At 49.2% G+C, this 27,342-nt stretch overlaps 1 long non-coding RNA gene across 1 annotated transcript; it reads right to left on the bottom strand.

The window, feature by feature from the left end:
• Positions 1-5,863: 5,863 nt before the first annotated feature.
• On the bottom strand, positions 5,864-27,089 carry LOC138102745 (uncharacterized). The gene is made up of 4 exons (XR_011147512.1): positions 26,488-27,089; positions 10,746-11,551; positions 10,006-10,654; positions 5,864-6,943 (listed from the first exon to the last, which is right to left on the bottom strand). It is a non-coding gene; the product is annotated as an uncharacterized lncRNA (long non-coding RNA).
• Between the last annotated feature and the right edge of the window lie 253 nt (positions 27,090-27,342).

The following is a 27,342-nucleotide window of genomic DNA, read 5'->3' as shown; positions in this document are numbered from 1 at the left end:
TTTGGCCTATATCCTCCCATTCCCCACACCACTCAGGATGTTCCACCTCTGGGTCAGGTGTCTCGGCAGTCACCCGGGAAATCTGAGCTCTCATTCTAGAGAAGTTGTGAATCATATAGAGGAAGATTACCAGGTTAAATATCAGGAGGGTGGTCTCTTTAATATCCAGGGGAAACTGAACACTCTCAAAAGAAAACCTATCAAATTTAAAGGGAAGGGAAACCCCATCTCCTCCTCCTCTAACAATCTGGGTGCAGTTACTAATAAATTCCCAAAACAGGCTACTAAAGCTAGGACTGGGGTTAGGAGGGAGAAACCATTTATCATACACACTTTGAACAGCTGCCTGTACCTCTGTCAACTTCTTATAAATCATTATCACCGAGCACAGCAAAATAGAAATCCGAATTCGTGTCCCTGCTCTGCAAAAATTCCTTATCAAGGATAAGATCGGACCAAGTTGTGGATAGGCAAATAAGCCTAGGGACCAGAAAGGCACTAGTACCTTAAACAAGCCTACGGACCAGAAATACATGAATATATCAAGCCAGAGAAATGTTATGAACTCAACCAACATGATGACTATTTTACTCCAGCACAGAATAAGTAAATTCAAACCAAAATGTAATTAGCACAGGTTTTTCACTTTCCTTCGAGCCACACAGTTGGGCGCCACTAAATTTGTTCCGGTTTGGCCAAATTTAGAAATATATACTCTGAGAGAAGGCACAACCACCCCTCCCCCACCAGGTTCGGGAAAAAAAAAATAAATTTTCCTCGAAGGAAAGTGAAGAAGATAAAACTATTTATTTAACAAACACACGGGAAAGGAAAATGAGGTTAAATGGTAAAATCTTTCGCTGTGGAGGGAAAACCTGGGATAGCGTTAGAGTCCTCCCTTTGGTCTCCATGGAGCTGGGGCTTGGCCCAGGGCCAGGCTCTCTGTGCCCGATGGAAAGTCCTCCCGATGTGCTCTGAGGTTGAAAGCAGTCCAGTAGAAAAGGGAGAAAATCCGGAATTCCAGAGAAGGAAAAGCAAAGTCCAACTCTCAGTCTCTCTCTCTGGAGAACAAGAAGCTGAAACAACTGGCCAAAAGCTGACTGGAAAACAGCAAGCCGGGTGCTTCCTTGCTCCCCTGCCGCGGCTGGGAAGAAAAAAACCTCCTATCTTTATGTGACCTTGAACAAGCTGCAAACTGCCCTGAAAAAGTTTTGCTCAGTTTTTTCTTCTCCCTCTCAGGCTCAGTTTAGAGGCACAGAAAGGCACAAAAATTAATTTCTGGGCATAGGCAGCGATATGGGATACACATCATAACGTCACCCCAAGACACCACCAAACAACAAAGGAACTCTGCAAGGCACAGAAGGAGTTTGGGAGAGAAAGCGAATATTTTCGTGGCCTCTTAAAGGCAAGTCTCTCCCGAGCAGTAATGACGCCCTTTCCATCTGCGTCAGCTATTCTCATGCCTGCTTTCCTCAGCAGAGTTTCTGCTCTGGAAGGCAGCTTGGGAAAGGGAGCTCCGCAAGCTCCTTCCAGCACTCTTGCAAGGTTCTGGTACGGCCGTTGATGCCGATAATCAGGAACTCACATTGGACCATCTAAGCGGCGAAGGAGATTGGGCTTTGGCGCCGAAGCAAGCTCAAGGCTTGCCTTTGGAGGTTCTGCAACAGGTCAAGGAAGCGGCCGGTAAGGCATTCCTTGGTCTGAGGCCTGATATGCCTGTAGAATCCTACTCGCAGGTCCGGCAGCAACCCACTGAGTCATTCCTAAAGTTTGTGGAGAGACTAACCCGAGCTGTAGAGTTGCAGGTCAAGCAGCCAGCGGCCAGGGAAGAGGTCATCGCAGAGATGGCTATGGTGAATGCCAACCCTCAATGCAAGACAGCCATCCTGAGCCTCCCCCTGGACCCCCCGCCGACCATACAGACTATGTTGGAAGTTTGCGCTGCGAAGGCACCATACCTGCAACCTACCAGCTCGGAGAGACAGCGGCCCAGAGGAACGGCCTCAGTGGGAACAGCAACGCATCGCCCTGCAGCGGACCAGAGGAACACCACGGGCCCGAACACCAAACCACCTCCAACTGCAAACGGCCAAAAGCGAGCCCCGCAGGCCAGGAACACGTGCTTCCTATGTGACCAGCCTGGACATTGGACAAGGGACTGCCCGCTCAAGCGGCAGTTCCAGCAATTTAAAAAGGAACATGAACCTGGGGGACAGGAGGGCCAACTGCAACAAAAAAACTGAATGGGGAGCGCGCGCCCGCCCCGCGTGAAGACAAAAAAGGGACGGGACGCGAGGGGGAAGGGAAACTTAGAGAGACCAAACTATTGGACATGACCTTAAAACCGGACTTGACTTCCTTTTCTGATGGTTCTTTCAGGTTGCAGCTGTTGACACCGCTCCACCTAAAGACCAAAGAGTGGCATACTGCACCGGTAAGCACTGGTAGTGAGCTGTGGGCAGAAGACCAAAGCCCTGACAGGTATGTCATAGTCGGAAGTGTTACCTGCACACCACAAGAGATCGAAGTCGCTCCGGGACTAATGACATCTAGTCCCAAAGGACCCGTTCTCTGGCTGCGCTGTGTCCACCCACCTCTGTTCCTGCCCAGAGGGCAGACAGTCGCCCAGGCTATCCCTGTAGAAAGGCCACCCCCAACGGTGTGTGCCACACATGTAATAGGGACAGAGAAGCCTCGGGTAGGCTGCAAGGTCAACAGAGGGGAGGAAGTCCTGCACCTCAGAGGGCTTCTAGACACAGGGGCAGATGTGACGATCATTCCCACACGGGAATGGCCGGCACATTGGGAATTGCAGAACGTGGCTGGACACGTGCAAGGTGTTGGGGGCATTCAATTGGCCAAACAATCAAAGAGCATCGTGCAAATCAAGGGACCGAGCGGACAATTGGCAAACATACGTCCCTTCGTATTAGACTACAAGGAACCCCTCTTGGGGAGAGACCTCATGCAGCAGTGGGGAGTCACAATTGACCTACCTGACCCCCCGAAAAATTTTTGGGTTGCGGCCACTGAAGAGCACCCTATTCAAAAGCTAAATTGGAAAACTGATCAGCCCGTTTGGGTAGAGCAGTGGTCGCTCTATGGTGAGAAGTTGAAGGCGTTCGAGAAGCTCATGGAGGAGCAACTTGAAAAGGGGAATATCGTGGAATCCAACAGCCCCTGGAATTCCTCTGTCTTTGTTATAAAAAAGCCTAACAAAGACAAATGGCGGCTCCTCCAGGACCTTCGTCAAATTAACAATGTTATAGAAGACATGGGCTCTCTCCAACCAGGGATGCCATCCCCAATGATGCTCCCTCAAAATTGGAATCTGGCAGTAATTGACATTAAAGACTGCTTTTTCCAAATTCCCCTGCACCCTGACGATGCCTCGCGTTTTGCCTTCTCGATTCCTGTTATCAATCGAGAAGCCCCAAGGAAAAGATACCATTGGAAGGTGTTGCCACAGGGTATGAAGAACAGCCCGACCATCTGCCAATGGTATGTCTCTTCCTTGCTTGCCCCAGTTCGCGCAGCAGCAAAAGAGGCCATCATCTTCCATTATATGGATGATGTCCTCGTGTGTGCCCCCGACAATGACATGCTTGCCAGTGTGCTCAACCTGACAATCAATGCATTGATTGCTGCAGGGTTCGAGCTCCAAGAGGGAAAGATTCAACGGATGCTGCCTTGGAAGTACCTGGGCCTACAAATTACAAAGCGGACCATTGTGCCGCAAAAATTGGCTATTAATACTAACATCAAGACTCTGGCAGATGTCCACCAGCTGTGTGGGTCTTTAAATTGGGTGAGGCCGTGGCTGGGTCTGTCCACCAAAGACCTAGCCCCCCTTTTTGATTTACTAAAAGGGGGAGAGGAGCTTAGTTCTCCCCGGACACTCACCCCAGAGGCGCAAACAGCTCTGGAGAGAGTGCAACATCTAATGTCCACCAGGCAGGCAAGCAGGTATAGGCCTGACTTGCCATTCAAATTCATCATCCTGGGTAACCTGCCACACTTGCACGGGGTTGTCTTCCAATGGGAAGACAAGAAGAAGAAGAGCAAAAAGGACCAGGACCGGAGGGATCCCCTCTTAATCATAGAGTGGGTATTTCTCAGCCATCATCGGTCCAAGAGGATGACACAGCCACAAGAGCTGATGGCTGAACTGATCCGGAAGGCTAGGATCCGGATCAGAGAGTTATCAGGATGTGACTTCGACTGCATCCACGTGCCAATTAGGACAAAAACGGGCCAAATTACTAAGGCGATGTTGGAGAGTGTTGGGGTTTTAGTTTAGTCCTAGTTTTTTCTGTTAAAGGAATTTTTCCCATATGCATGTTGCTAGGAGATAAATAGCAGTACTTAAGAGAAGATGACCGTACTTAAGAAAGACAAAAGGGCCTGTCCAGACTTTTGTTTTTCACCTGGTTGTCAGCGCAGTTCGCTCTCAGCGTCTGGAGAGAGAGGCTGCAGAGAGAGGAGCTGCTGGTTCCCGTTTTCAGCGTTTTTCTCTCTGCTGGAAACAACGCCGGGATCCCAAAGCTGCTTTCCCTGCCTTGCTGGAAGCTGGGCTGGGGCCGCCCTGCACTGCTGCTGCTTCGAGCCTTTGCTGCGTTGTAGCCGTGCTCACCCTGCCTGCCTGGAGCCCCGGGGGGTTCCCCTTTTGGATACATCTCGTCTGCCACCCGGGATTTGTGTTTGTGCCTGCCGCTCTGGCCTCCCATTCCAGCCTGCTGCTCCGGGAGTCCAGGACCGGCTGCCCAGCGGTTTGTGAAGCCTTTGTTCCATCCTTCCCCGGGATCCCAGGGCACCAGAGCAGCCGCGTGCTCCCCGAGCTCGCTCCGGAGCGCCCCCTGCAGCCGCAGGGGAACCATCGCACCCGCCCTGCTCACCGGGAGCTGCCAGCGATCCCTGCCGGCTGCGAGCGGAACTGCACCCGAGGGGAAATAGCCTGACAGCCGAGAAGGCTGGGACTGGGTTTGTGTTTGCTGTTACTGTCATAGTTGTTGTTGTTTTGTTTGACTGGTTATATATCTATATATATATATATATAGTAAAGAACTGTTATTCCTATTTCCCACATCTTTGCCTAAAGACCCTTAATTTCAAAATCATAATAACTCAGGGGGAAAGGGGTTATACCTGCCACTTCAAGGGAGGCTTCTGCCTTCCTTAGCAGACACCTGTCTTTCAAACCGAGACAGATTTTGGCGCCCAAGTGGGGCCTGAGGGCATTAAGAGAGACAGGTGAAAAAGGAATAACAGTTCCTGGATAACTTAATTTTGTGTGTTAGATATAGGAACCTTGGTAGGCAGCACTATGTGGTCTACTTTGCCCTGGTTTGGGTGGCATGTGGCCGTGGCTATATTCTTCCCCTTTGCAGCTCCTTACTTGAATATGGGTCCTCTGACTAAGGCTACCATTGCCGTTATCCAGCTTGTGCTATGGGTCGAGAAGGTGAGGAATTCATGGGTTTTTAACTTCCTCCGGAATGTGGGCACGTGGATAAATGGCTATCACACACTGAGCGCATGTTTTTGGGGTTATGTTAACAATGGTACCTTCTGTGAGGAAATGACACCAGGGGAAGTTTTCCCCCAACCCCTCAACCAGTTCTTTGGACCCACCCCATCAATTTTCAAAGGGTTTATATTACCGCTGGCCTGGTTCCTACGGTATAGCACCGTGTCCCGCAGCCATAGGGAGGAGGAGGAGGAGAAGATCCACCAGGCAGGAGTTGTGCAGCAAGATTGATTTATTTAATTATTTCACAAACTCTTTTATAGACTTTTTTTCTTCATAGTCTAATTGGACAAAGGGCCAGCCACCCCTTGGGGGTGATTGGCTAAAATCCTAAAACATCCATTGTCAAAATATTTTTCTACTATACCATAAACAAGACTTTTCAAGGTTGCAGGTGTCTGGCTTGTTTACATTCCCTGCCACCTCTTCTGTTACAAAAAGGATAGGATATTGGATTTTAGAAGTAGTAAGGCTAAGGCTCTGCTAGGCTGTAAGGCCTCAGGTGTATAAATAGTTCTCTTGGGAAACAGGAATGGAATGTGCTGGGTGGGGAAGTTAGGAGTAGTGAATTAGCTGGGCATGGAGAACATGTCTAAAAGTAAATAGTTCTGGGTCGATATATGTGGCATGCAAGGGGGATTTCAGTGGTGGGAGTTCGTTGAGCATTATCTAAGACTAGACAACCATGAAGATATACGGCTTGGGGTATGATTATCAATTGTTAATGTTTTGTATGTGTGCCAATGTTTGAAACTGTATAAAGAGCTGAGTGAAACGATAGGTCTTTGGGAAGCCTGATTTGGGACACCAGTCCCCAGGTCCCCGGGCCCTGAATAAAGCACCGCATAAACTGACTCTCTGTTGGTTTGTGTTTGTGGTCGGTGGGCAACAGTTTTCTGGCGACCCAGATGGGACTCCGGGGGGTCGTAGGGGCGGTTCGCGGGGTGATCTGCTCCGTGCCGGCACCAGGTGATTTCTGGGGAGACATCAGCCCGTGCCCGACCCCGCGTCCGACGGACAACCGTGAGGTAAGCCCACAAGGTGCTTTATTCCTTTTAAACCGGTGGTGGTAGCCTGCCCGGTAAGACGAGTCTCTACTCGCAGGGTTGGGGCATTGGTTTGGGATTATAAAGCCTAGGCGCTGGCCGTCAGACAGAGCGAAAGCTTTGCAGAGCCAGCCCTTGCTTCTCGCGGCGACGAGATAAGCAAGGAGGGAATTGGATATTGTGGTAATTGGTATTGGTATTAGTCTGTGTGTTATTAGTTGTGTGCGTTATTGTGTGGTTGCATACCTCTGGAATGATGCCGTTGCGGGTGTTTCGGGCTTTGTCAAGTTCAGATAAGGATATTCCGGAGGATTCTCCCCTCGGGTGTTTGCTAAGTCATTGGAAGGAGGGTAAATTGGGACGGGAGCTGCGGAAAAGAGAATTGATTGATTATTGTAATAAGGTATGGCCTGAATATGAAACTGGGGGGATGCAGTGGCCGTGGAATGGCACTATTAATTCTGAAATTATAACCCCCATGATGCAGTATTTACGGGAAAATGAGAAGTGGGATGAGATACCCTATTTGGATTTGTTTTATCAGCTAATAGGAAAAAAGGACTGGCAGAGGAAATGTGGAATGATGGTGTTAGAAACGGAACCAGAGGAATGCGCGGGTTGTAAAGAGCGAAGGCTACGGTTTTCTGAGCCTGAGGAGGATGTGTCTTTGTTGGTATCACCATCCGACCCAGTCAACCTCCCCCTCCCGGACTCAGATTCTTCGGAAGAGGAATCTGACTCCGAGGAAGGAGAGAGGGAACGATCCCGAACTCCCGAACCCAGGGAGAGAGGGAGGGAACAATCCCGAACTCCGCTCTCCCAGCGTACTCGCAGAGGGCGTCTGGACAGGGGAAAAAGCGCTTCTCGAGCACATCTAATGGCCCCATTGCGAGAAGCAGTTGGACCAACAGGGGATCGGGTCAGAGTGAAAGTTCCGTTTTCCCCCAATGATTTAATAATTTGGAAGCAATCTGCAGGAGCTTATAGAGAAAATCCTGAAAAAGTGGCTCGGGTGGTGAAAATGGTAATAAAGACACAGAATCCGGACTGGAATGACCTACAGGTGTTGCTAGACTCGATAATGGATTCTACGGAAAAGGAGATGGTATTTAAAGCTATGTCTAATCGGGCAAGGGATATGATTCAGTTGCGAGCACCAGCACTACAAGGAATAGGGAATGTGAATGAAATAGTACCAAGGGAAGATCCAGAATGGAACCCTAATTTGGCAGAAGAGTATCATAGGTTGCAGGTTTATCAGGAGCTGTTGGTGGAAGGAATTCAGAGGGGAATTCCAAAGACTTTAAATTGGTCTAAGTTGTATGTGGTAAGACAGGATAAGGTAGAGTCACCATCTGCGTTCTTGGAGAGGCTGAAAGAAATAGCGCGGAGGTATACAGACTTAGACGTGGAATCGGAGGCAGGAAAACTGCAAATGGCCTTGATATTTATGGGACAGTCACAGGAGGATATTAGGAGGAAGCTACAAAAGCTAGAAGGGAATGATACTCGGGACTTGGAGAAAATGCTTGAAGTAGCGTGGAAAGTGTACAATAATAGAGAGAAAGAGGCAGTGAAGAAGCAACAAGCAAGCATGTTGGCAGTGTTACAACAGGCAAGTCAGATGAATGTGAGAGGCCGGGGGAGGGGACGAGGCAGAGGAAACGGGGGCATGGGAAGAGGTGGTTTCGGAGGTTTTGTGAATCAGAATGTAGGGAACCAGATGATGGGTAGGGGTAGAGGTAAATTGGGGCCCAATCAGTGCGCCCGATGCTTCGCCGAAGGTCATTGGAAGAATGAGTGCCCCCTCAATTTGGGGATGGGGACACCGATGAGTAACTTTCCAGGAGGGAATCCCATGAATCAGGGAATGAATGCGAATGATGGGTTAAACCCTTTCGCGCCAGGACCACAAGGTGTCGCTCAAGCCTTTATGATGGGGAGCTATCAAAATCAGAGCTGACTAGATAAAGATCTAAAAGTGGTCCTGGAAGTTGACGGGGGGCCCAGGGAATTTAGGGTAGATACAGGAGCCACTTTCTCTGCAATCAATGAACAAATAGGACCGTTAAGTGATTCAGTTGTGAAAGTAGTAGGGGTGTCGGGGGAGGTGGTGGAGAGGTCATTCTTGCGGCCACTGGAAATCAAATTTGGAAACAAAGAATTGGATCACCAGTTTTTATATATGCCAAGCAGCCCGGAATGCTTGTTGGGGAGAGATTTATTATCGGCACTGGATGCAAAAATCATATTTGAGAAAGGGCGTGCTAAACTAGAAATCCCGGAGGGGAATCTGGCAAAACTTTTTGTGATTAAAGAGACAAAGACAGAGGAGATACCCCAGGAAATAGAGCAGGCAGTAGTCCCGTGGGTATGGGAAACAGGGACCCCGGGCAGATCCAGGGTAGCCGTTCCTGTGAAAATTGAATTAAAGGAAGGGGCACACCCGGTAAGAGTTTGACAGTACCCTATCAGTTTGGAAGCCAGGAAAGGAATTGCCCCAATGATCACGCAATTTATAGCATTAGGGATTTTACAAGAATGCGAATCGGAATTTAATACTCCAATCTTTCCGGTAAGGAAACCAAATGGGAAATACAGGTTGGTGCAGGACCTGAGAGCAGTAAATGCAATTGCCAAAGATATACACCCGGTGGTGGCCAATCCATATACATTGTTAACATCGATTTCTGAGAATTTTCAGTGGTTCACAGTGATTGATCTAAAAGACGCCTTCTTCTGCATCCCACTGGCCCCCGAGAGTCGACACATTTTCGCCTTTGAATGGGAAAGCCCAGACACTCGCCGCAAGCGACAGTTAACATGGACCAGGTTGCCACAAGGATTTAAGTGTTCACCCACCATTTTTGGAAACCAGCTAGCAAAGGAGTTAGAGGAATGGAAAACTACCAAGGTAAAAGATTCTCCTTTTTCTTATGTTGTTTTACAATATGTGGATGACATACTCCTGGGAACAGAGGAGCGGGGACTGTGCTCAAAGTTAACAATTAAACTATTAAACATGTTGGGTCAGGCAGGATACCGAGTATCCAAGGAAAAAGCGCAGCTGGTGCAACAGAAGGTGATTTATCTGGGATGTGAAATATCACAAGGAGTCAGGAGAATAGGGGTAAACCGCATTCAAGCCATCTGTGCAATCCCTGTACCACGAAATAATCAGGAACTAAGATCTTTCCTAGGAATGGTCAGCTGGTGTCGCCTGTGGATTCCGAATTTCGGACTTATGGCCAAACCACTATATGAAACAATCAAGGAACCCGAATTCAAGTGGGGTAAGACACAGCACAAGGCCTTTCAGGAATTGAAGCAAGCACTCAAAGAGGCCCCCGCTCTGGGTCTGCCTGACCTGACAAAAGACTTTCAATTGTATGTGCATGAAAGGCAGAGATTAGCTTTAGGAGTACTCACACAGCGATTGGGGTCATGGAAGAGGCCCGTGGGGTACTTCTCGAAACAGCTGGACATGGTGAGCGGAGGGTGGCCAGGGTGTTTGCGAGCAGTGGCTGCTACGGTAATCCTAATTCAGGAGGCACGGAAACTGACACTGGGAAAACACATCACGGTATATGTACCTCACATGGTCATAGCCGTCTTGGAACAAAAAGGGGGGCATTGGCTCTCCTCCAGCAGAATGATGCAGTACCAGGCTCAGTTGCGGGAACAAGATGATGTTGAATTGAAAATAACCAACCATCTCAATCCAGCAGAATTCCTTAGGTCCACCCAAGAGGAAGGAGAACTGGAGCATGACTGCGTGGAGGTGATCGAACAAGTGTATGCCAGCCGTGAAGATCTGAAAGATGTCCCGATGGCAGATCCCGATGTGGAGCTGTTTACGGACGGATCCAGTTTTATGGAGCATGGAACCAGGTATGCAGGGTATGCTGTGGTGACACTCCAGGAAATAGTGGAAGCTAAAGCACTGCCTCCGGAAACTTCAGCGCAAAAAGCAGAAGTATGGGCGTTGGTAAGGGCATTGGTCCTTAGTAGAGACAGGAAAGTGAACATTTGGACTGATTCAAAGTATGCATTCGGTGTAGTTCACATCCATGGGGCTCTGTGGAAAGAAAGAGGACTTTTGATCTCTCAAGGCTCACAGATCAAACATAAGGAAGTAATAATTCAGTTGTTGGAAGCTGTACACTTACCTAAAGCAGTAGCGATCATGCATGTCCAAGGTCATCAAGCAGACTCCGGGAAGGAATTTCAGGGGAATCGGATGGCAGATGAAGCTGCGAAAAAGGCAGCCAGATTGGTCTGGACTCAAATGGCTCTGATACCGACAAGAGAAAATCCCGCTGCACCTTATTTAGAAGAGAAACCGTGCTACTCTCCGAAGGATGAACGGTTGGCACAATTCACTGGAGCAAGAAGGAATGTTGTAGGATGGTATGTAACACCGGTCGGACAAGTTATACTGCCAGTGGAATTAATGAAAGTAGTCATGAAAACTGAACATAACAAACTCCACTGTGGTGCAGAAGCATTGGTAGAACATCTAAAGAAAATAGTACTCTCTAATTCGATGATAACAATGGCCAAAAGAATAAATGCCACCTGCCCGATTTGCATTAAAAATAACCCGTTGGTTAGAAGACAAGTCCAAATGGGGAAAATACGTGTAGGGCCACAACCAGGGGATTACTGGCAAATAGATTTTTCCGAGTTACCAAAATCTCAGGCATACAAGTACTTACTAGTTTATGTGTGCACCTTTTCAGGATGGCCCGAAGCTTTCCCTTGCAGGACGAACCAGGCCAAGGAGGTAGTGAAAACCCTTCTCAAGGAAATTATTCTGAGGTTTGGGGTTCCTTTAGGAATATCATCAGATAGAGGACCACATTTTACTGCAGGAATCGTGCAGGAAGTTTCTACTATTCTGGGAATTCAGTGGCACTTACACACCCCCTGGAGACCTCAATCTAGTGGTCAGGTGGAACGAATGAATCAAACTCTGAAAAATCAAATTAAAAAGATTTGTCAAGAAGCTAAAATACAGTGGCCCCAAGCATTGCCTCTAGCCCTTCTGAGGATTAGGATTAAACCACGAGAAAGGATAGGGGTAAGTCCGTATGAAATTTTGTACGGCAAACCATATCATGCTGTAACCTATCAAGGGGACCCACATGTAATTGGGGATCAGATGATTGTAAATTATGTTTTGTCTTTAAATAAGACCCTTGCAGCACTGAGATCCACGCTGGAGTGGAATCGACCGTTACCTCTGGACACTCCTGCTCACGATATTCACCCAGGAGACCAAGTTTATGTGAAGAACTGGTCAGTGGAGCCTCTGAAGGAAACATGGGACGGCCCCCATCAAGTGATAATGACAACTTACACCGCCGTCAAGGTCGACGGGATCAACAGCTGGATCCATTACACACGGGTCAAAAAGGTCCCCTCCCGATGGTCGGTGGAACCCCTATCTCCCACAAGAATGGTGTTCAAAGCCAAAAATTAATGCTGTTGTTGTTACTCTTGAGTAAAATAATAATTGTTGAAACCTTTGTTAAAATCACAATACCTGAATCGAGGGTGTGGGTACCGGAGAATTCAAATGTAAATCTCACATGTTTGTTTGTCGATGACCAGGGAGCTGGATGGGACAGAGTCAGGGCACGATGGAAATGGATCACCAAGGATCAAATTCAAGATAAAGGAGTAGAAATGGTCTGGGATGAGAAGCAGCAAAAAGGTAGGACTACCCTGCAGATATCCAATGTAACAAAGGCCAGAACAGGGAAATATGCTTGTATAGTTTGGATAAAAGGGAGTTATGATTATGGATTCGTAAATCTTGACATTTTAAATATCTCCCAAACAGAACCGGAAAATAAGGTCCAGGTGACTCTCCCAAATGGGAAAGTAGATATGTGGGACGGACCTCCCCTCAGAATAAAATGTACTCATAAATTTGAGACAGGGTGTCAGAAACAGATTGGAATGAAATGGTGGAAATGGAACACGACACAGGAAATGTGGAATCCACAGGTACAAGGGACAAGTTGGTGGACGCAGGGAAATGAAAGCAGAGGATGGTTGAATATAACGAACTCAGAGATTGGTAGATTGGAGGGTAAATACCTTTGTGTTCTCGTTTGTGGTAATAGGGGAGGTTATGGGGTCAGGAAGGTAGAAGTGGTATTACAACAGGATCGAGGAATCAAGCCTGAACAGAAAATATATAACGCAAAGGAAGGGCAGGATTTGGTTTTAAGATGTAGGATACCAACTGAAAGCTACACTGAGTATGAATGGTGGTTTGGAGGACAGAACTTGGTGGCTCAAGGGAAATATCAAATTAGAAGAAAACCCCAAGAAATAGTGTTAGTAATTAAAGAGGTCCTGGAACAGCAAGATAATGGACAATACTGGTGTTGGGTTGCTCAAGATGACTGGTGGGCAACCGGGATGATTAGTGTTTATGTTGAAAGAACAAGGGTGACTCGGCAGGTACCAGAGGATGAAATCCGAACCAAACCAGAGAATCTGATTGTGGGGTTAATTAGGGATTTTGGGCAAACACAAAATGTATCAGCAATCACTGCATGTCTGCCTTTGCCCCATGCGGCAGGAGATCCTATACCATGGGGAATTATACCAGCTCCAGACATGCCTGCATCTAATCGAACAGTTACCTTAAGTTGTACCCAGGAGACTAGGATCCGAACTAAATTGGTTAATCGGACAAATGTGATAAGGAAACACTGGAAAACCCCGGGGAACCGAGCAGATTGTTACAAGCTTCCGAATGCTGTATTTACCAAAATCGGAAGATTCCATGGAGTAGGATGGTGTGAATACGATGAGAGGCAAACGCTACAAGTCCCGGCAACTGAACAATATTTTGAAATAATATGCCAGAATGTTACAAACACAACTACCATGGAGCAATGGCAGACAATCTGGGGACCTAGTTTGTTAGAAACCTATAGTTACATAGGAACAGTTCAATGGTGTATTTATTGGAAGGGACGGAAAAATCAAACTTACTCAAAGACCTATCAAGGACAGGGTAGTTGGAGAAAAGATGCACCTGGAATGACCGATTGGAATTGCACTAAGGTCTTCACTTGTGACAGCCCAAGTGAGTCTGTGAGTCTACTGCCTGTAAAGGTACTTTTGAGATTTGGCTGTGAATGTAGGGGATATAACCACACGATAAAAGACAAAAATACAGAAGGAGAGTTAAACTGTAAAACTACATCAATCCGAGCTCCAGGAAATTTAGTTTGGGTAATGGGTCACGGACACTGGACCACTCATATGCCGGTAGATGGTCCAACTACACAAATTACTTTAGGAGTTCCAACTCTTTGTCCTTTTTGGAAATCGACAAAATTGACGGCCTCAGAAATACAAATGAGACATAAGCGAGATATAAGTCAGGAAATTGGAGACATAGGGTTAGAAGAAGGGGAAGATTGGCATGGACCTTCTTCAGGAGTTAAATTTGGGGGGGTATTAGAATCTCTCTTTGCACCAATATCATCATATCGAAGCAGGGAAATGTTGTACAAATTGTTGGGGCAAACAGAAAGGTTGGCGGCTGTGACCAAGAAGGGATTCAAGGACTTAAATCTGCAGTTACAAGCTATGTCTAGGATGACAATTCAAAATCGGATGGCTTTAGATATGATATTGTTGAAGGAGCATGGCATATGTGGATATCTGCATGGTAGAGATGATCATTGCTGCATTCACATCCCGAATGTTACACAGGAAGTAGAAAAGGATATAAGTCAATTAGAACAGATTGAAGGAAAGGTGAATAATATTCAGAAAGAGGCAGAACATAATTGGGTTGGAGAACTGTTCAGCTCCCTGGGAATTCGGATGTCCGGATGGATATCCTCAATTGTACAGTATGGAATCATGATTGTTATAATCATTTTAGTTGCCTTAATAGTATATAAGTGTCTTTTAGGAATGATTGTCAAGGAAGGTCAACACTCGGCGAATAATGAAGGCGATAATGCGAAGAGAAGTTCTGGCAGAACCAGCCACTCCACCTCCTGCTTATCGCGAAACAGCAACATGAATTGTTGAGCATCCTTGCGAACCCAGAAGAAGCTCGAAGGATGCTCAAAAGGGGGGACTTGTTACAAAAAGGATAGGATATTGGATTTTAGAAGTAGTAAGGCTAAGGCTCTGCTAGGCTGTAAGGCCTCAGGTGTATAAATAGTTCTCTTGGGAAACAGGAATGGAATGTGCTGGGTGGGGAAGTTAGGAGTAGTGAATTAGCTGGGCATGGAGAACATGTCTAAAAGTAAATAGTTCTGGGTCGATATATGTGGCATGCAAGGGGGATTTCAGTGGTGGGAGTTCGTTGAGCATTATCTAAGACTAGACAACCATGAAGATATACGGCTTGGGGTATGATTATCAATTGTTAATGTTTTGTATGTGTGCCAATGTTTGAAACTGTATAAAGAGCTGAGTGAAACGATAGGTCTTTGGAAAGCCTGATTTGGGACACCAGTCCCCAGGTCCCCGGGCCCTGAATAAAGCACCGCATAAACTGACTCTCTGTTGGTTTGTGTTTGTGGTCGGTGGGCAACACTTCTGTGAGAGAGAAAAGTCTCTCACGGACTTAGAAAATAACAAGAAAATCCTCGCTAGCAGCATTTTTGTATCTACAGGTTTAGATTCCCTCTGAATACTAACCACCTGCTGCTGGTAGGCCTACTCTATTTAGCATTCAAGAATAAGTTGAGATTGGCTTGGATAACTACCCAGACACCAGCCCCAGAGACTAGAGATAATACCCCAGAGCCTGATCCTGCCCCGGAACCTGACACGGCCCCAGACACTAGAGATCCTACCCCAGAGCCTGATTCAGCCCCAGAGCCTGACACAGCCCCAGACACTAGAGACCCTTCCCCACAGCCAGATACCGCCCAACAGCCCACCTCAGAAATGGACTACCTGAAATGGGTGGGGGTACTGGCGAAAGGGATGCAGGAGATGTGCCAGGAGATGGGCCAGGTGCACCAGGGGATATACCAATTGCTAAGGGAATACACCTCCTCAGCTAGTGAAAAAACCTCTCCCCACCCCAAAGAGGGTGAGTCTGATGGTGCAGCAGTGGAACCCACAGATGTTACAACCATTCAGGTTTCAGCTGAACACCAAGAACAAGTACAGCCAGCAGCAGTCGCCCCTGTGCAAAGGAGGAAGTATAAGACCAAATCAGTACGACCAGTTAATGATGATGGGGAACCAGGGCCCTCACAACCAGCAGGGGAGCCAGAGCCAGAAATCATCATTGAGTCCCTGTCGTACAACAGTCTCCGTGGTATGCCAGAGGACATTGTGCGAAGGGGGGGTGAGCCTTATACAACCTGGCTGCTTCGGGTTTGGGACCTTATGGGCACAAGTGTGCAACTGGATAGTGGTGAGGCAAGGTATCTGGGATCGTTGACCCAGGACCCAGGTGTGAACCAGGTATTTGTGAGGGAGCCAGGGCCCCTTTCTCTCTGGGAGCGTCTCTTAATGAGTGTGAGAGAAAGGTTCATTCACAAAGAAAGAATGCAAGAGTACCATCATAGAATGCAGTGGAAGACACTTGAGGAAGGGATCCAACAGCTAAGAGAGGTGGCAGTATTAGAGGTACTCTTTGGGAGGGATGGACAGCACGGTAATGACCCCGATAAGGTCAGGTGCACAGGACAGATGATGTGGAACCTGGCAAGACTAGGGCCATCGCAATACACCACCTTCATTGCAACAATTGATGCTGACAATAACCGAGAAACAGTGGGCTCTGTTGCCAACAAGCTCAGGAATTATGACAGTATGGTCAATGGCCGGCTGAAAGCTCATGTCTCTGCTGTGGTCCAGGACCTCAAAGAAGAGATGAAGGAGATGAGGAAGGAAATGAGGGAGGAGATGGAGGAGATGAGGAAGGAAATGAGGGAGGAGATGGAGGAGATGAGGAAGGTCAGTGTGGCACCAGTGCGAGTCACAGGCCCCCAGGTCAGAGCCCGTCGTCCCCCTGCGAGAGAGAGAGGGTACACCCCACGAGCTGAGCTGTGGTTTTTCCTGTGTGAGCATGGGGAAGACATGAGAAGGTGGGATGGGAAACCCACCTCTGTCCTGGCAGCGCGGGTGCGTGAACTCAAGGAGGGAGGCACTAACCGACAGGTTCCGCTAAGGTGAAAGTAGCCTCAGCCTCCCATGACCGAGCTGCCAGGTATTACAAAAGGGAGGATGATATGTCAGATCCCCTCGAAGGTACCTCTAGTATGTATGCCCAGGGAAAAAATGATAACCAGGGCTAGAGGCGCCCTGCCTCTAGCCAGGAAGAGGCACGGGAGAACCAGGTTTTCTGCACCGTGTGGATTCGATGGTCTGGCACATCAGAGCCACAAAAATATGATGCATTGGTTGATACTGGGGCACAGTGTACTTTAATGCCATCGGGACATGTGGGGGCAGAACCTGTATCCATTGCTGGGGTGACTGGGGGATCACAGCAGTTGACCCTTTTGGAAGCTGAGGTGAGCCTGACTGGGAAGGAGTGGCAAAAGCATCTGATTGTGACCGGCCCAGAGGCTCCGTGTATTCTGGGCATAGACTTCCTCCGGAATGGCTATTACAAAGACCCAAAGGGACTCAGGTGGGCATTTGGGATTGCTGCTGTGGAGGCAGAGGGCATTAAGCAATTAAACACCCTGTCTGGACTATCAGAGAATCCTTCTGCAGTTGGGCTCCTGAAAGTGGAAGAGCAACGAGTGCCAATTGCCACCTCGACAGTGCACCGCCGGCAGTATCGGACGAATCGAGATGCTGTGATTCCCATCCACAAGATGATTCGTGAGCTGGAGAGCCAAGGGGTGGTCAGCAAGACCCACTCACCCTTCAACAGCCCCATTTGGCCTGTGCGCAAGTCTGATGGGGAATGGAGATTGACTGTGGACTATCGTGGCTTGAATGAAGTGACTCCACCACTGAGCGCTGCTGTGCCGGACATGTTGGAGCTCCAGTATGAGCTGGAGTCCAAAGCAGCAAAGTGGTATGCCACTATTGACATTGCCAATGCATTTTTCTCCATTCCTCTGGCTGCAGAGTGCAGGCCTCAGTTTGCTTTCACCTGGAGGGGTGTGCAGTACACCTGGAACCGACTGCCCCAGGGGTGGAAGCACAGTCCCACCATCTGCCATGGACTGATCCAGGCTGCACTGGAAAAGGGTGAGGCCCCAGAACATCTGCAATACATTGATGAAATCATTGTGTGGGGGAACACGGCATCGGACGTATTTGAGAAAGGGGGGAGAATAATCCAAATTCTGCTGGAAGCTGGTTTCGCCATCAAGAAGAGCAAAGTCAAGGGACCTGCCCGAGAGATCCAGTTCCTGGGAGTAAAGTGGCAAGATGCACGACGTCAGATTCCCACTGAGGTCATCAACAAGATCACTGCGATGTCTCCACAGACCAGCAAGAAGGAAACACAAGCTTTCCTAGGCGCCATAGGTTTCTGGAGAATGCACATTCCTGAGTACAGCCAGATCGTGAGCCCTCTTTACCTGGTTAGCCGCAAGAAGAACAATTTCCACTGGGGCCCCGAACAGCAGCAAGCCTTTGCCCAGATCAAGCAGGAAATCGCTCACGCCGTAGCCCTTGGCTCAGTCAGGACAGGACCAGAGGTGAAGAACGTGCTCTACTCTGCAGCCGGGAACAATGGTCTGTCCTGGAGCCTCTGGCAGAAGGTGCCTGGTGAGACTCGGGGCCGACCACTGGGATTCTGGAGCCGAAGCTACAGAGGGTCTGAAGCCAACCACACTCCCACAGAGAAATAAATCTTGGCAGCCTATGAAGGAGTTCAAGCTGCCTCAGAGGTAATCGGCACAGAGGCACAACTCCTCCTGGCACCCCGACGACCGGTGCTGGTGTGGACGCTAAAAGGAAAGGTTCCCTCCACGCATCACGCCACCGATGCTACTTGGAGCAAATGGATCGCCCTCATCACGCAGCGCGCCCGAATTGGAAACCCAAGTCGCCCTGGGATTTTGAAATAATTACGAACTGGCCGGAAGGTGAGACTTTTGGGTTATCTTCTGAAGAAGAAGAGGAGTAGGTGACGCGTGCCGAAGAAGCCCCACCATATAACGAGCTACCAGAGAGTGAAAGACAATATGCCCTCTTCACTGATGGTTCCTGCCGAATTGTAGGTGCTAGCCGGAAATGGAAAGCTGCTGTATGGAGCCCCACATGACAAGTTGCACAGGCTACGGAAGAAGAAGGTGGATCGAGCCAATTTGCTGAGCTCAAAGCCGTTCAATTAGCTCTGGACATAGCTGAAAGAGAGAAGTGGCCAAAGCTCTACCTCTACACTGATTCATGGATGGTAGCCAATGCTCTGTGGGGTTGGCTGGAAAGGTGGAATAAGGCAAACTGGCAGCGCAGAGGAAAACCAATCTGGGCTGCTGAGGAGTGGAAAGACATTGCCACTCGAGTAGAGAAACTATCTGTGAAGGCCCGTCATGTAGATGCTCACATCCCCAAGAGCTGGGCTAAAAAAGAACATCGTAATAACAAGCAGGTAGATCAGGCTGTGAAAATAGAGGTGTCCCAGATAGACTTGGATTGGCAACATAAAGGAGAGTTGTTCCTAGCTCGATGGGCCCATGATGCCTCAGGCCATCAGGGCAGAGATGCCACCTATAAGTGGGCACGAGACCGAGGGGTGGATCTAACCATGGACAGTATCTCCCAGGTGATCCATGACTGTGAGACATGCGCTGCGATCAAGCAGGCCAAGCGGGTGAAGCCCCTGTGGTATGGTGGGCGATGGTCCAAATACAAGTATGGGGAGGCCTGGCAGATTGATTACATCACACTGCCTCAAACCCGCCAAGGCAAGCGCTATGTGCTCACAATGGTAGAAGCCACCACTGGATGGCTGGAGACCTACCCTGTGCCTCACGCTACTGCCCGGAACACCATCCTGGGCCTTGAAAAGCAAGTCCTTTGGAGGCATGATACCCCTGAGAGAATTGAATCTGACAATGGGACTCATTTTAAGAACAGCCTTATTAACACCTGGGCTAGAGAACATGGCATTGAGTGGGTGTACCACATCCCTTACCATGCACCAGCAGCTGGGAAGGTTGAGCGGTGTAATGGATTGCTTAAAACCACCTTGAAGGCACTGGGCGGGGGGACTTTCAAAAACTGGGAGGTGCATTTAGCAAGAGCCACCTAGTTAGTTAACACCCGAGGCTCCACCAGCCGAGCAGGCCCTGCCCAATCCGAACCCCTACAAACGACGGATGGGGATAAGGTTCCAGTGGTGCACGTGAGAGGTATGCTTGGAAAAACTCTTTGGGTAAAGTCTGCCTTGAGCAAAGACAAACCCATCCGTGGGGTTGTTTTTGCTCAGGGACCAGGTTGTACCGGGTGGGTGATGCAAAGGGATGGAGAGACCCGATGCATACCGCAAGGGGACCTTGTTTTAGGGTGAACTACCCATGGCTCTGTACTTGTATCAGTATCAGCATGTATATATGTATATAATTCGGGTGATGCTTGTATTTATATGGTTAAAAAGGTTAAGTTTCATGTAACATGTTAGTATGGAAAAAATTCGGGGTGGATCATGTTGGGGTTTTAGTTTAGTCCTAGTTTTTTCTGTTAAAGGAATTTTTCCCATATGCATGTTGCTAGGAGATAAATAGCAGTACTTAAGAGAAGATGACCATACTTAAGAAAGACAAAAGGGCCTGTCCAGACTTTTGTTTTTCACCTGGTTGTCAGCACAGTTCGCTCTCAGCGTCTGGAGAGAGAGGCTGCAGAGAGAGGAGCTGCTGGTTCCCGTTTTCGGCGTTTTTCTCTCTGCTGGAAACAATGCCGGGATCCCAAAGCTGCTTTCCCTGCCTTGCTGGAAGCTGGGCTGGGGCCGCCCTGCACTGCTGCTGCTTTGAGCCTTCGCTGCATTGTAGCCGTGCTCACCCTGCCTGCCTGGAGCCCCGGGGGGTTCCCCCTTTGGATACATCTCGTCTGCCACCCGGGATTTGTGTTTGTGCCTGCCGCTCTGGCCTCCCATTCCAGCCTGCTGCTCCGGGAGTCCAGGACCGGCTGCCCAGCGGTTTGTGAAGCCTTTGTTCCATCCTTCCCCGGGATCCCAGGGCACCAGAGCAGCTGCGTGTTCCCCGAGCTCGCTCCGGAGCACCCCCTGCAGCCGCGGGGGAACCATCGCACCCGCCCTGCTCACCGGGAGCCGCCAGCGATCCCTGCCGGCTGCGAGCGGAACTGCACCCGAGGGGAAATAGCCTGACAGCCGAGAAGGCTGGGACTGGGTTTGTGTTTGCTGTTACTGTCATAGTTGTTGTTGTTTTGTTTGACTGGTTATATATATATATATATATAGTAAAGAACTGTTATTCCTATTTCCCACATCTTTGCCTAAAGACCCTTAATTTCAAAATCATAATAACTCAGGGGGAAAGGGGTTATACCTGCCACTTCAAGGGAGGCTTCTGCCTTCCTTAGCAGACACCTGTCTTTCAAACCGAGACAGAGAGTCTGCTTCAAGATTGTGAAGCATTGCAGTTTGCTCTGGAGGGCTACACAGGCCAAATTTCCTTGCATAGGCCAGCCCACAAAATTTTCAATTCGGAAATTCAATTCGAGTTAAACACAATAAGTGTTCGGAGCAAGGAACCTCTAAAGGCCTTGACAGTTTTTACTGATGCATCCGGGGCGTCCCATAAGTCCGTGGTGACTTGGAAAAACGCCCAAACTCAGCGGTGGGAGACTGACATCAAAGAGGTGGAAGGATCGCCTCAGGTTGCTGAGTTGGACGCAGTCGTCAGGGCTTTCGAAAGGTTCCCCGAACCCCTAAATTTGGTAACAGACTCTGCATATGTTGCAGGGGTAGTCTCCAGAGCCGAGCACGCCATTTTGCGTGAAGTCTCCAACATGGCCTTGTATGAGTTGCTCTCAAAGTTAATAAATCTGGTCTCCCACCGAGAGCAACCATTTTACGTGATGCACGTCAGGTCACACACGGACCTGCCCGGGTTCATCGCGGAAGGCAACAGGAGGGCAGATGCCCTCGCTGGGCCAGCTGTGATGGCCCCGACTCCAAACGTGTTTGAGCAGGCCAAAATCAGCCATCAGCTGTTCCATCAGAACGCTCCTGCCCTGGTTCGTCAATTCAATCTAAAGCACGACCAGGCCAGGGCGATTGTGGCTGCATGTCCAGAATGCCACCAGCTAGCTCTTCCTGCCATTAGTACTGGCGCAAACCCCCGTGGACTTAACAGCTGTGAAGTGTGGCAGATGGACGTGACACATGTTGCTTCATTCGGCAGAATGAAGTACGTACATGTGTCGGTTGATACCTTCTCGGGAGCAGTTTTTGCCTCAGCCGACACAGGGGAAAAGGCTAGCGATGTCCAGAAGCACTTAGTGCAGGCATTCGCTACCCTGGGCATCCCCAAAGTCATCAAAACAGACAATGGCCCAGCGTATACGTCCAAGGAGTTCAGGAGCTTCCTACAGCAATGGGGAATAGAACACAAGACTGGCATCCCCTATTCCCTGACAGGTCAAGCCATTGTAGAGAGGGCCCACCAAAACATCAAAAGAATGCTCCAGAGCCAGTGCTCCTCAAAAAAGCTAGAGTCACCTGCTGTCAGGCTCTCAAAGGCATTGTTCACCCTAAATTTCCTCAACTGTGCCTTTGAGAACCTGAACCCACCAATTGTGCGGCACTTTGGGCGGTCTCAGCTGTTGCAAATGAAAGAAAGGCCTCCGGTGTTGGTTAAGGACCCGGAGACTAGGGAGATACAAGGGACTTATGGACTAGTTACCTGGGGGAAAGGGTACGCATGTGTAACCAACCCCGAGGGCCCTAGGTGGATCCCATCAAAGTGGGTGAAACCGTGTATCTCCCAGACCGTCAGGAAGGGAAATCAAATACCCCCAAAGACCGGGGTAGGCTAGTCGTGTGCCTCTCTGAACCTCAGGCCCCAAGTTTATCCCAGCTGTTATCCCCAGTTTCAACCTCATTTTTCTAAGTTTTGTTTTGGTTTGGAGACATCGGAGATGGGGACTGTCCGGATGGGCTGGATCCATTCTCCGAACCAGACTGATCTTGTTTTTTATTCTCTTAGTTGTCATAATTATGTTCGGGCTGCTGAAAAAACTGCTAACCAACATGATTATGAGCTCATCCACCCCTGCAGACATCAACCAAGCAGAGCTCCCCAAAGACTTTGAACTCGAGCCTATGGCCCAGGAGATGACATGGTTCGGGGACCTGTACCCGGACTCAGAGTACTGTCCCCAACCCGAATTCATGTCATCTTAAAAAAACAAAAAAGGAGGACATGTGGGAGTGTGTTTGCTTTGGTTCAGTCCGGGTCTCCCCTCTATGTTCCTTAAGTTTGGTGTACCCCAGTTGGCGCCCCCCCTGTTTTATTAAAATCACCCTATATGACAGTTTTGTCTCCTCCCAGGACCCTGTCTGTCACTCTGGCACCCCTCCCAGGCTTCTGGAAAGTTCTAGCCAGGGGGCCAGGTGACTGGTCCTGGGAAAGAAGTCCCTCCCTTCCCCTGTTACAGTTGGTTCCCTTATGTGTCCCTCGTTCTGTTTGCCACACCCTTCCCTTCCCTGGTTGGTTGTTCTGTACCCCCCCCCCCCTCCATGCCCCCCCCCCCCCCCCCATAAAATGCCCTGCAAGAGATTTGCAGGCGCGCAGAATTGGGCACCCCCCCCCCCATAAAATGCCCTGCAGGAGATTTGCAGGCGCGCAGAATTGGGCACCCCCTGGTGGTTGAGGTCCCCCCGTTCGGAGGGCCAATAAACTTTCTGGATTTAACCCAACTCTGGGCCTGCCCCCTTTCCTCCGCCGTCTGCCTTTATCGCCGCGGTCCCTTGCAAGGACCCATGAGCCAGACCTCTGATCCCTCCGATATCAGAGGCTGGCCCCCGCAGCTTGCTGTGTCCCGAGCTGACCGGGCTGAGTGGGAACTGTTCCCAGAGGACACAAAGGCAGTTCATCACCAGCTAATTGCTCTAGTATGAGAACTACATGCGGCCCTCTCACGTATTTTTCTCTCAGCTCGCGAAGTGCTCTTCTCCATCTTGCATCCCGTAGCAGGAGTTATGCATCTATAAAAATTGTTGAGGCAACACTTCTACAGTCAAAAGGTACCATGTCATAATTGTTGAATGTGACTCTTAAAAGCTGTTTGAAGTATGGACTTCCCAAACCATGAGTTTTCACTGCATCCATTAAATCTTTGATGACTTGATGATCCATAGGTCGCCATGTAGGAGGGTTTTGATTTTGTCTGGAATATGTAACTGGCATTACAATGCTATCTGTTTCCGCCATATTAAAGTCTCTCTCTTTGAGTCCTTTTTTCCTAATGCTTGACCAGTGTGTTATAGCAGACGTATCTTTTGAAGCATATTTTTTACATGAAACCAAGTCCATACCAGAATTCTGTGGACTTGTAGTTTTCCAGGATGCATGTCCTTCTTGATGGAAGAATCCATGCATTCCATCTCCCCCTCCTGTTTGAGGAATACGGAAGGGTATCCGTGGCTGTGCACTGTGAGGTAGTAAGGGAGGAATGGCTGAGGCCACCATTGCAGGTGCCAACAATGTAGACATGGAAGGAATATTTACAGTGGACGTGGGCGGGATCCTGCCACTGTGCGGGAAGGGTTAGGGCTGGGGACCAAGTGCGCCATCCTGTTGAGGTAGATAGTGCTGTGCACATTCCCTAAGTAGGAAAAAAAGATGACTTACAAAGTCATCTGGAAGCTGAAAATGAAGTTGATATGACGAGGGACTAGAGGGTTATTGTTGCTGAAAGTGAAGCCCTGAAGCAGGCATGCGAAAAGCTGGAGTTATACTGCTTGTGGTAGAAAAATAAGACGAAACTTGAGAAGATATAGGAATGCCTTCTGAAGCTGTAATGGTCACCATATTCTCGCCACTGAGATCTTGAGCAGGCACTTGAGGTTGCAAAAGTCCCATAAGCTCAGCTAAATATCCCTGAGAAGTTTGAGGAGAATGTGCTTGAAAGAATATGTGTCGCTCTGAGACTTCCCTCTTAATAGGGGTGATATGCGTTTGATCTTGTTGTCCTGGAAGAGGAGTTAAAATAGATCTAAAAAAGTCTTCCGTTTCTTTTGGAGATAGGATAGATTTTGTTCCACTGGTGCTGTATGTGAGATATGGCTTAACGTCATGCAGTTGTTGTGCTGATCCACTGGGTGGTGCTGTTCTCCGCAGATGGAGTGTTGAGACTCTGCTGCAGCGTGGGGTTGAACAGCAAATGGCGCTGTCAGCGGGATGGCGGAGGCTAGACGTGACGCTGATACAACGGTTGCTGGAATGCCCTGGCCGTATGCCGTTGCTTGTGGCTGCGATGCAGACATAGGCAGAGCCGATGAAGGGCTGGTGGCTGCCGCAGCAGCTGAGGGCATGCTCGGTGGAGCTGCAGTGGCCGATGGAATTGTACTGCTGGCTGGGGGTGTAGTGCCGATCGGCAAAGCCGGCACAGCAGCCAAGGCGTCCGCCTCTGTCAGCCGCGCGGGGGGAGCAGCTGGGACCAGGGGTGGGGCCGGGCTGGGACTAGAAATGCTGGGGCGGGGACCCGGGGTGTGGCTTGGCTGGAGCTGGGGGTGTGGCCGGCGCCCTGGCTAGGGCTGGAGCCAGGGCTGGGGGTGGTCTGCACCGCGCCGCGCGCCGTGGAATACACGAAAGAGCCAGTAGTGGCAAGCGCTGAAAAGCGGCTGCGGTCAAAGCCAACCGCCGTTGCCAAGGTAACCACGGCATCTGAGGATGGGGCGGGGGGAGCATGCCGCACAGCGCCGGCGTGGAAGCGAGGTGTTCTAAACGCGGAAGAAGAGCGGGATCGATAATGGCAGGGGCAATGACGTCAGAAGCAGGCACCGCCACTACCGATGGCCGCGCCGCGCGGTTCAAACGTGGAAGTGAACGCGATTCCCGGCCGCGTGGGGGTGGCAGGAGGGATGGTCGCTAGCTCCGGGACCGCCCCTGGCCGCACGCACGGTTCATCTGATGGGAGGACCCCAGAATCGGGAGGTAAGGGTCGTCCCTCAGCTGGCACTGTAATGGGTGTTTCGGGCGCGATCGGAACCACCCCCCCAGGGGCAAACTCCGTTTCTCGGGAGGTGGCAGAGGCTTCCCCTTCCTCTCCTTGTACATGCGCGGGTGGAAAGAACTCAAAAATCGCTTTGTCATCTTCCTGCTTCGGACCAATCAAAAGCTTTAACTTTGGGTCCGGCAAAAAATATTTTTCTGGCTTCGCCATGGTCGCAACCCCCCCCCCCCCCCCCGCCATTTTAAGTGCTCGCAGGGACGAATAATTGCCTTTGCTAAGAATCTCGGAGAGTTTTTCGCGAATATCGGGTCTTGTGCCTGTCCCTGGGGCTGCCAAGGCTGCGAGCGGGGTTTTAACACCTTCCGCTGCCTGCACAGGCTCCTGTACACTCTCCGCGGCAGTTTCAGAGCTCCCAGATTCTAAGAAAACGCATTGGGGTTGCAGGGGAGCTTGTAAAGCCCTCTCTTCAACAGAAGTAGGAGGAGCCGCCCGCATAAGTACTTCATAAATAACCCTAGCAGGTGATAGTAACCTCATAGCCGATTCATCTTTCAGAGTTGCCAAATGATACAGAATAGAATTAATATTTTCCCAGAAAGATGGTAGGTGCAGATCTCCTATTACAGCATCAGGGAATTCACTTCTCACCCAGGACAACAAATCCTCTATTTCCTTCCTAGAAACAGCTACTGGATGCTTACGGGACAGAGTCTCTAAGCTATTAATTACATCCGTCTCTGTCTTTGAGAGAGTCCCTCCCATTATTGTTTTTAGGTGTAGTTTTGGACAGCTTACCAGAGTCTAGGTGTTATTATCGGTCTTTGAAGTCCTGGCCCGCGTCCCGTCTAGCAGTTCACGGCTTCTTCTGTCCCCTGTGCACCAAAGTCAGAAGATAGTGGATTTTCAAAGCCGACCCCAGGGGGTTTTTTTTCTGTTTTTGGCTGCGTGCTGCTGTCCAAGTTCTCCTGGCATGCTCTGCCTCAGTGAGGCCAAACACAGGGCACCAGATGACGCAATCCGCGTCTTGTGTCTCCCCTGATAGGGGAGACTTTTTAGAGTCTTTGCCAGGAGTCAGAGACGAACGGGACTTTTAGCCTTCTCTTTCTTCTGTAGTTGTTTATTAAGTCTTATCAAAAAAGTACAAGCCACTGACGTGACCCAGACATAGCATGAAGCAGAGAATGCAAGAAAAGACAAATTATCAAGATTACACAGCCTTTTTAAAGGTAAATCACCCAATGAAAACTTAAAACGCAAGATATTTTCACTTTTCTACCAATTTCTAATAAATCATGTAGTCACGCAGGCAGGAACTACGGAATTCTTTATCCAATCATCCCAGACTACATCTACCGCAGAATATGGAGTAGATGAAGAAGAAGAAGAAGGTCTGGAAAACAACAACAACCCTCCATTTTGATGTTTTTTGCTTTTATCTACTTACTATATTAATAAACCAAAAAACTCCAAATTTTTCACCCTGTGACAATCTTACATAATATTCTATCACCTAATTCACACCAGTGTAGATTCTAATTCTTCCCAGTGGGTAGGCAATTTTCTCCATGGACAAAGGTCAAAACCTATTACCGCAGGCCTGGTTCCTACGGTATATCACTGTGTCCCACAGCCATAGGGAGGAGGAGGAGG

This window comes from Aphelocoma coerulescens (genome assembly GCF_041296385.1).
Source record: "Aphelocoma coerulescens isolate FSJ_1873_10779 chromosome W unlocalized genomic scaffold, UR_Acoe_1.0 ChrW_unloc_scaf_1, whole genome shotgun sequence".
NCBI classification, from domain to species: Eukaryota; Metazoa; Chordata; class Aves; order Passeriformes; family Corvidae; genus Aphelocoma; species Aphelocoma coerulescens.
This window is presented reverse-complemented; position numbering and strand designations above follow the sequence as displayed.